The sequence below is a fragment of the Poecile atricapillus genome, chromosome 1 (assembly GCF_030490865.1).
Source record: "Poecile atricapillus isolate bPoeAtr1 chromosome 1, bPoeAtr1.hap1, whole genome shotgun sequence".
NCBI lineage: Eukaryota > Metazoa > Chordata > Aves > Passeriformes > Paridae > Poecile > Poecile atricapillus.
The window spans coordinates 122,604,101-122,612,744 of record NC_081249.1 but is presented as its reverse complement, the minus strand read 5'-3'; positions in this window follow the sequence as shown (position 1 = coordinate 122,612,744).

Sequence of the window (8,644 nt, the reverse complement as noted above, 5' to 3'; positions counted from 1 at the left end):
CAGTTTTTTATCCATAATGAGAGGTAATAATGGGAAGGTGTATATATGCTTCTAAATTTGATCTGTGTATTTTTCCCTCTGTCTCCTTTGCAGTTAGAATTGTGTTTACCTTTCTGGATCCTCTTTAAGCTTATTTCAGGTGAATGAGAGGGAAGGGCTTTTCCTTTTTTGGTGAACTATAAAACCTGTCCTTAGAAGTCTATTAAAATTAATACTACATAATACTTTCCTACTTGACATACTTCACTGATGACATGCCATGTTTTGCAGTATTGCTGTTACATCACTAAATCAGGAAAAGGGTCAAATATTTGTTCATGGGAAATCAAAGCTAAAAAAACAGAGCAAATCATCAGTTGTCTCAATTTTTTACTGACATAGCTATATTTAGAAAAAACTCAAATTTTTTCACTGTACCTTGATCTTTAGGTAAATCGTATTCTTCCTGTTGCTTTTACAAGTTTGATTGGTTGTAATGGTGAAAAGCAAGCTGGAGGGCTTTTAAATTTGTTTTTATGGTTGCATGTTTAAACTTGACAGCTTGTTTGTAGATGTCTTTTTAAAGGAGAAAACTGGAGATACAGCTCCCTCTGTCTGTCCTGGGAGTATCTCTGCTCTGGTGTCTTCTGAGAGCACCTGCAAATGATCACAGGAAGAGCATCTTTGCTGTCAATATCAAGATGCAAGATAAAAACATGGGGATAATTTGTTTTACAGGTCAGTAGTTGTTTTAAGTTATGTTAACTGGAATTTTAAAAGAATAAAGGTCATGTTCTTATCTGAAAATACTTCAGTGAAGATACCTAATTCAAAACACAGGAAAAGAAATGTGTGCAGTTTCTCAAAATTTGTAATTAGATTATTATTAGAATAAAGTATATATGTATAAAAATTCTATCTATTCTTTAGTACCCATACAATTTTTGCAGATCTTGCCACATAACAGTAGCAAATACATTTCATGGTTTTGATCAATCATTTAAAAAAATATGAACAAAAGTGAAACATTAGTGAACATGACAAACCAGAATGAAAATAAGTGATGCTATATAAATCACATCTTAAAATTTATAGATGCTGGAATACCTAAATAAAAACTTTGGTTTTATGTACTCCATTGTCATCTCTTCAGTTGCAGTCTGTGGATGTGATTCTGGCAAAGAAAATGTAATCTGTGGTTTATATTTGTACTGAAGGTGTACTAGAGCTCAGAATAGGTTTCTGCTAGACTTCAGATGTTATTAGAACTTTATATTAGCTGTAACTATACTAATAATATTAACATAGCAACCTGGCATTAACAATGTTATACCACAAATTAGTAACTGTAAAAAAAAAAAAAAATTGAAGCATCATGATAACTTGTACACTAAAATGTGTGGAAGCTTAGTAATCACTTAGTCATCAACAATTCAGGCTAGAAAAGCTTCTTTTTTAATTTGAACAGTATTTTAAGCTCATCCCTCCACATCTTTCTTGTAAATTGTATATATACTTTTTTTTTTAATCAAGTAGTTTCACACGGAAGAACATCTCTTGTCGACTTTGCTAAGAACTGAAATAAGAAGTTTTGACAGTCTCAGTTGATAAGTATCTGAAAATGGAGATATCATAAAAACTGTTTTGTAATCCAGTGCAAAAGTTACATTCTCAAGAGTAATGACGCATGCACGCCTGTTAATACATGCACAGTCTGCAAGCCTAATCCTGCAGCCTTTACTTGTGGGTCCAGCTTTGTTATGGAATTATAGAATTGTTAAGGTTGGAAAAGACCTTTCAGGTCATGGAGTTCAGCTGTTAACCCAGCACTGCCAAGTCCATCACTAAACCACGTCCCTCCGTGCCACAGCAGACATGACAAGTCTTTAAATGCCTCCAGTGACTCAACCACTTCTTTGGGCAGCCTGTTCCAGTGCTGTGTGCCTTATTTCTAAAGCATCCCATTTTTCACAGATGTGATGGAAATGAAAATTGCAATCTTGGTAGGCAATGAGAGCTGGCAGGGCAGAGGTTAAGGTCAGTGGGCTTCTTTGGAAGCAGAAAGGACTTGAAACTCTGCAAGACAAGGTCCACTGAGTATGGGGCAGTGCAGGCACTGCCAGCACTTGTAGGATAGTGACTAAATATGATAATGCTGAATTAAAACAGTTCTTGATGTGGAGGCAGGTTCACTGGTTTATAGTATACTGCATTCCAGAATGGATTAGTAATGGTGACGGTGGGTTTTAGAAAACTAAAGTTAGGAAAATAATAATAAAAAAATCCTAGGAATTGAAGCTTGTGTATTTCTTTTTATGAGGGCAGGAGGATGACAGAAAAATTGAGAGGAGGGGGTATTTATTTTCTAGTGTTGCTGCATCTATTACAGATAAAAGAAGTTTCCATTGTTGTAAAACACATGGGCTCTATACCTAAACATCACACATCCTAGTGTTAGCACTGTTTCTCAGGCTATTAAAAACGAACAGGTGATGTGAAATTATAAAATAATAGATTAATTCAATGAGCTTGGCAAACTCCCTGCCATGTATTTGTACTGCATTAATAGTGTTGTAAGACAGAGGTGATTAAGAGATGACTAGGGATTTGTCACACTAGCCTTTACACCAGGACCCTGCCAATTTTTCATGTTTGGCTCTTAAGAGAACACAACAGCACTGGGCTGCAGCCTGCACACCTGGGCAGGAGCAAGGCTGTAGCCAGTGCTGTGATGACTGACATGGAGATTAAAATCTCAGCCTCCCCTTAAAGTCTTCCAGTATCTTACTTTTTAGAGCACTGGCTTAACGCTTTATTAATAGATCTCTAGTTATTTGGAAGAGAAAATTTCGCAAGCTGAGCGTAGGGGGTATTTTCTGGTTGCTGTTTGAACTTGCTAACTTTTGTTCCTCCAGGCAAGCTGGCTATTGTTCTTTTCAAATTAAGTGAAACAGAAGCAGCAGTCAACATTTATCTCTGAGACAAAAATAATTAATGAACCTAATTGCAGTGACCATTAGATGCAGCTGCATACCAAAGGGAGGACAGCCCTCCATAAATACCACATTTCCCAATAGTTCAGTAATTCAGCAGCATATTTGAAATACTCTTTCACAGTTTATGCACTCCCATAGTTATAGTTGGCAAATATTTTACTTGACCTAGTCAAGTTTTAGCTGTTTGCAGGATTCTGTTTCATTTGAGCACTCTTTGTATAGAAAAACAAGTTACAAAGGAGTTGGTTTTCCAGAGAAAAGGCAATTAATTCTTCTTTTCAAATATTCTTGAGCAAAGAAAACATTGCACTTTTTTTTGGTTTTGTTTTTTGTTTGTTTTAATTTTTAACTATGATGAGGAATTAAAGATCTAAGAATTTCTGCCATAGTTTCTCCTTTGAAGTAATTAATCATTTGTATTAGGGATGCAGAATTAATATTGTCTACTAAATAGAGCCACTGACTATTGTTCATGTTCCCTCTTACACAGGGTGCCACCTGAGCTGGCATTATTCCCAGGCACTTCCTATAGCCTACAGAATATCAGGCATTCCTCAGCATGCATTCACAGTTTGTTCCTCTTAATTTAATAGTGAGGCTGTACAGTAACTGTGCTTAACTTGGGTTTTCCTTTCTCTAAGCAAAATCCTCACTTGTAATTCTGCTTATTCTTGCATATAAAATTATGAGATGTTTCTGTGTTCAAGTCACTGCACCAGATTCAGTGCTGACAACACTCATTACCTTTGTTATTAATGATGCTCCAATTTTTCCCATGGGCATGAGAATATCAATTTTCCTGAAACATTAAAGCTGAGTTCCAGCCTTCATGGCAGCAGAGGAAACCATGCAAATTGAACTCCCTTATCTTTCCAGTAACTATGTATGATAATAAAGTAGAATCTTTCTGCATTTCCCCTTTCCATTTTCCCCCTTTCTGTTTCCCTCCTTTAAGTTTTACTTTACTCCTTTCTACCCTTCATCCCCTCCCGTTCCCCTCAGGATAGCCATGTCATTTTTGGCCCCTTGCTTCTGATTTTTAAAAACTTCAGTTCTTTCCATCCTCCCCTGACCTCTGTTGAAGGTGTGTGCAAAGGCTTGAATTGGAAGGAAGAAGGCTTGTTGCTACGTCATGTTTATGTCTGATTTATCAGCTAATCCGATCACCTTCAACACACAAACTTTTGCTCTCTTAAAAGCCTCTCTTAAACATGAACCTTTACAGATGCATCCTTTAAAGTATTTCTTAGCCTTTATATCCTAGTAAGGTGATAGATTGTTGGATTTAAACTATTGCATGAAAATACTTATAAAAACAGCTTTATGTTCTTCCCAATGAGCAATTTCCTTAGTCTTGAATTTCAGGTCAACATGTTTCCAGAGGAGATTCCTGAGCCATGGGAGGCACTTTGCCAGAAGAGACTTTGGGGAGCTGCTGATTTGGGGTCTGTGGTTTACCAGCCTCTCATCCTGTCCCTAAGGCAATCCTGCATGACAAAGCAGGAAAATGTTTGAATGTGGCTGGGTCTGGCTGTCAACTGCAGCCTGCAAGGGCTGCTCAGTGATATTAAGAGCTGGAGGATACCTCTAGCAGTACGTGGTATAATTGGTGATTGTGCAATTTAAAGTTGCCTTGGGTAACGATGAAGATTGAGGGTTATTATTGGATAAGGAGAATAATTTCATCCTTCTCAAAAAGAATAATGCACAAGACTTTTCTCAGGCAGGTTAAATTGGAGGGGTGTACCTTTCCCCAGTGAAGTGTTTAATTTGAAAGATATTTTTTGGGAATATCTCTTCCAGTGATTAAAGTTGAGATATAATTCAAATTGCCTGAGTCATGCTTCCATTTTTTTCCCCAAATTATGCTACACTGGTGGGCAGTTAGAAATTTTATGGAATCTGTCCCTGTGTTAAATCCAGCAGTTTGAAATGCTCTAAGGCTTTAAAGTGTTGGGAGAAAAGTTGAGAAATGTTAGAATGTGTGACTAGTATCCAGTTAGCTTTGATAATTATTATTATTAGCTCTATTTGCATTCACTGCAGCCACTGCTTCCTTTCCAAGGAAAAAAGGAGCTGTAGCCCACTGCATGCCCAGACAGCTTTTTGTGCCAAAAAGGGGCAATGGCATAAAAATAACATTTTCCTTATTGCAGCAAAATGCAGAGGTAAAGTTTAGGCAGGCCTGAAGGGTTTTGAGATGCCTGAGTGTGTCATGAAAAGCTGTGATTTCACTTAAAATAATCATCTTAAATACACACAATCTGTAATTACTTGATGTGAATTTGTTTTAATAACTCATTTAGTAAAAACTGTGCAGGTGAATGTTACTCCTGGAAATGAAAGTAATTTAGTTAAAACAGAGCTATTTATTTAAGCTCAACCAAAAATGTATTAGCTTGGCAGAGCCTATGTTGCAGTTGGGGCAAAGAAACCATGAAAAACCAAAGAAACCACACAACCTTTTTTTCCTGGACTGTTGCAGCTTGGGTTTCTATCAGTGATATTCTTAATAGCGTGTCAGCTGACTTTCAAGTATGTCAAAACTGTCATTAAGTGCCAATTCATGTTTTATCTTCAACTGTTTTCCTTGCAATGTCTGTAATTATCTTTTTATAGCAATTACAGCAACTATCCTTCCATTTAGAATTATTTAAAGTGTTATGAGCAACAGAGGAGCACACCAAATTAAAATAAATCAGAAAGAGGTTGATGAATACAGTTTTGGCAAATGGTAAATGCAATAGTTTGGGCTTTGGTCCAGTCTGGGTTGTTTTGGTCCAAGAAGGTTAAAGGCTGTTAGAATCCTGTAATCTTTCATGTTAAATGGCAATGTAGCCCATCTCCAGCAGCATCTCAACAACTATTTTTGATCTCTTCTGAGGTTAATCTACTGGAGGATTGGTCAACTGTGACAGATGTCTGTAAATACAAAACCCTATTGATCTGGGGTTTGTTTTATGCAGATATTAGCTGGCAAAGATGTTAGTTCTCCTCCATACTGAATGTAAAATACTGTTTTTTCTATCTAGAGAGAGAAAAGATAAAAGTTAAGGGGGTTTTGGAGCATTTTTGAATAGCAGAGGTTAATAGGCTGGGAGTATGTGCTTTCCTTATTACCCTTGCTCCTTTCCTCTCATCTACACTCATCAATAAATAAGTTAATTAAAAAGCTGTTTCTAAGGGACAAAGTACAGATCCTTAAGACATATCAAAGCCTCAGTAAAAAAAAAAAAAAAATAACCACTGGCCTGAAGAAATACACACAGAGTTATGGATGGATGAAAGCCCTCAGCTTTGCTGGTTTTTATTGTTACAATGAGCTGCACAATTTGAAATAATAAATGAAGGTTATATCTCTCTACCAGAAACTGTTAAACCAGTGGGCCCATGGCAAGCCCTATTATGCAGAAAACATAAGATGAAAATCCCATTTGCAAAAATATCCAAATATTCATATATATACTTAATAATAATCCTGATATTTTGGAAATGTTCCAGATCATTAGGATGTGTAGGAGAAATTATTCAGAATCTAATTAAATGCCCATAGGATATTCTATCTGATGTTCAACCAACAGTTTATGAAATGTGTGTCTGTGTGCAGAAATAAGCATATTATTTAATATTTCAACACATTATTTAACACATTTTGCCACGTTTTATTTTTATGACCTCTCTTTTCTGCATTGCAGGCTGCCTGGAACTTTTGCTCACCCAGGCATCGTCTCCTCCTCCTTGTCCATCATGACCTTTGCTGACCCATCGTTTTGTCCCTTGAGAACATTCTGCTAGAAGTAACCAGTTCTGCTTGCAAAATGCAAGTTGAACTCTGGTGAATGTTCTTCTCGTGGTTGCTCATTATTTGACTTATCTGCAGGGACTCAATTAAAAAACTTCATTGGGATGAACAGAGGTCTTTGAAAGGGACTTGTGAAAAAGTCCTTATCTCTATCTCTGCCCAAATTAATGAATGAGGTTAAATACTGATTTCTCTAAGAGTATTGTTGTTGTTATTATATTCAGTGGTGTTAACAGGCAGGTTAAGTGAGTGCTCATATTGAAATACAGCCCAGCACTGTGGGTAGCTTTAATGTGGCTGGGTGCAGTAATTCACTCAATCCACAGCCATGCACTTTGTGAAGAGTAAACTGGAGACAGGAAAAATTTTCATTAACAAGCTTCACTCATCTGAGAATTAAAGATGCACAAAAGCTTAAACTGTTCAAAAGTGTTTCCACAATCAGTGTTTTCATTGGTCATTCAGGATATTTAAGCCTATGCAAGAAATTAAAAATAGCTGTGGTGAACAGTTGTGAAGTCCTCACTATTGTTTCACAGAAGTCAACACATACTCATTGGATAAAAATTTAATTTTGCCTACTTAGTTTTTAAGAAAAATAAATAAGCAGTAACAATCACAGAAGGCAAAGAGTGGGTGATTGGTTCCTATTATTTTTCTTTTTAATATGAACATGAGGCCTACAGCTTTGTGATTCAGTTTCATAATTTCCTTCCATTTAACCTAAGTGGCTGTTTTGGGAAAGATTCCTTTCCTTGAAGAATAGTTCATGTGTGGGTTTAATATGTTCCTGCAGAAATGTATTATTGTTTTCTTTTATAATCTTGGCAGAGTTTCAGTAATTATATCTTCCTTTCTTTATTTAAACTTTTCCAGGTCTTAAAACTAACAGTGTTATCACCTGTTTCAGCAGTCTACTTTAAACTTTCAGGTATTCTTTTCAAAATGAATTAAATTTGTATTTAAAAATAGAGTGGTGGTACCTCTGCCTGTATAAACAAATTCTGGTCTTCCCATTAATAACAATCCATCTGCTGTAGATATTTCCAGTACACTGAAATGGGGCTCTTCCTCTTCTCACAGGGGAGGTACAGTTGTCAGATTGAAGGAAAAAAAAAAAAATCTGTAGAAAAGCATTGCTAAAAGTGGTACTGATTATTCCACAGGGCTGAAGTTATCTGAAATAGCAAATATTTTTAAATTCCCTCACCTTTCAGTGTTTGTTAGGGGGATGAGGAAACTTCTGGTGCACTTTATCTCCTTAACCTTTTAGTCATTTCTGATGAGGAAAATGGCATAAATATGTAGTGATCATAAATATGGATAGACTTACACATTTATGTAGCTATTTACAAATGGCATGCACATAGAGAACTAACTGACAACAAAGCTGATACTAATATAGTTACAATCCAGTTTCTGCTGCAAAATTGTCATGGCACCAGCATAGTCTCAAAATGGTATCATAGCTCTAACCCCATCTTTATTAGCATGTACTTTGCCTATAAAATAAAACTTTCATCACATTTCTAATAAAATTCTGGTTCGTGTGTGCATGAAATACCTTCTGTTGAGTAAAGTATCACTTAAGCAACGAAGTGCAAACTCAAGTAGCTTGTTTGAAATGATGCTAATTGCCACTCTTAAGGTCTTTATTGATGCTAAAGTCTTTAGAAGTAAACTGAGGGGATAAACACTTTGTCTTACACAGAGAAGCTTCCATGTGGTTGTACCATTTAGTTGCTGCTTCCCAAGAGCCAGGACATTTCTTCTCAAATTCTCCCTTTTCCCAACCTAAATCCTATTTCTCTTTTCTCTTCATGTTACTGAAATAATGCAGAGCTCATTGGAAACTACCTTACTGCTA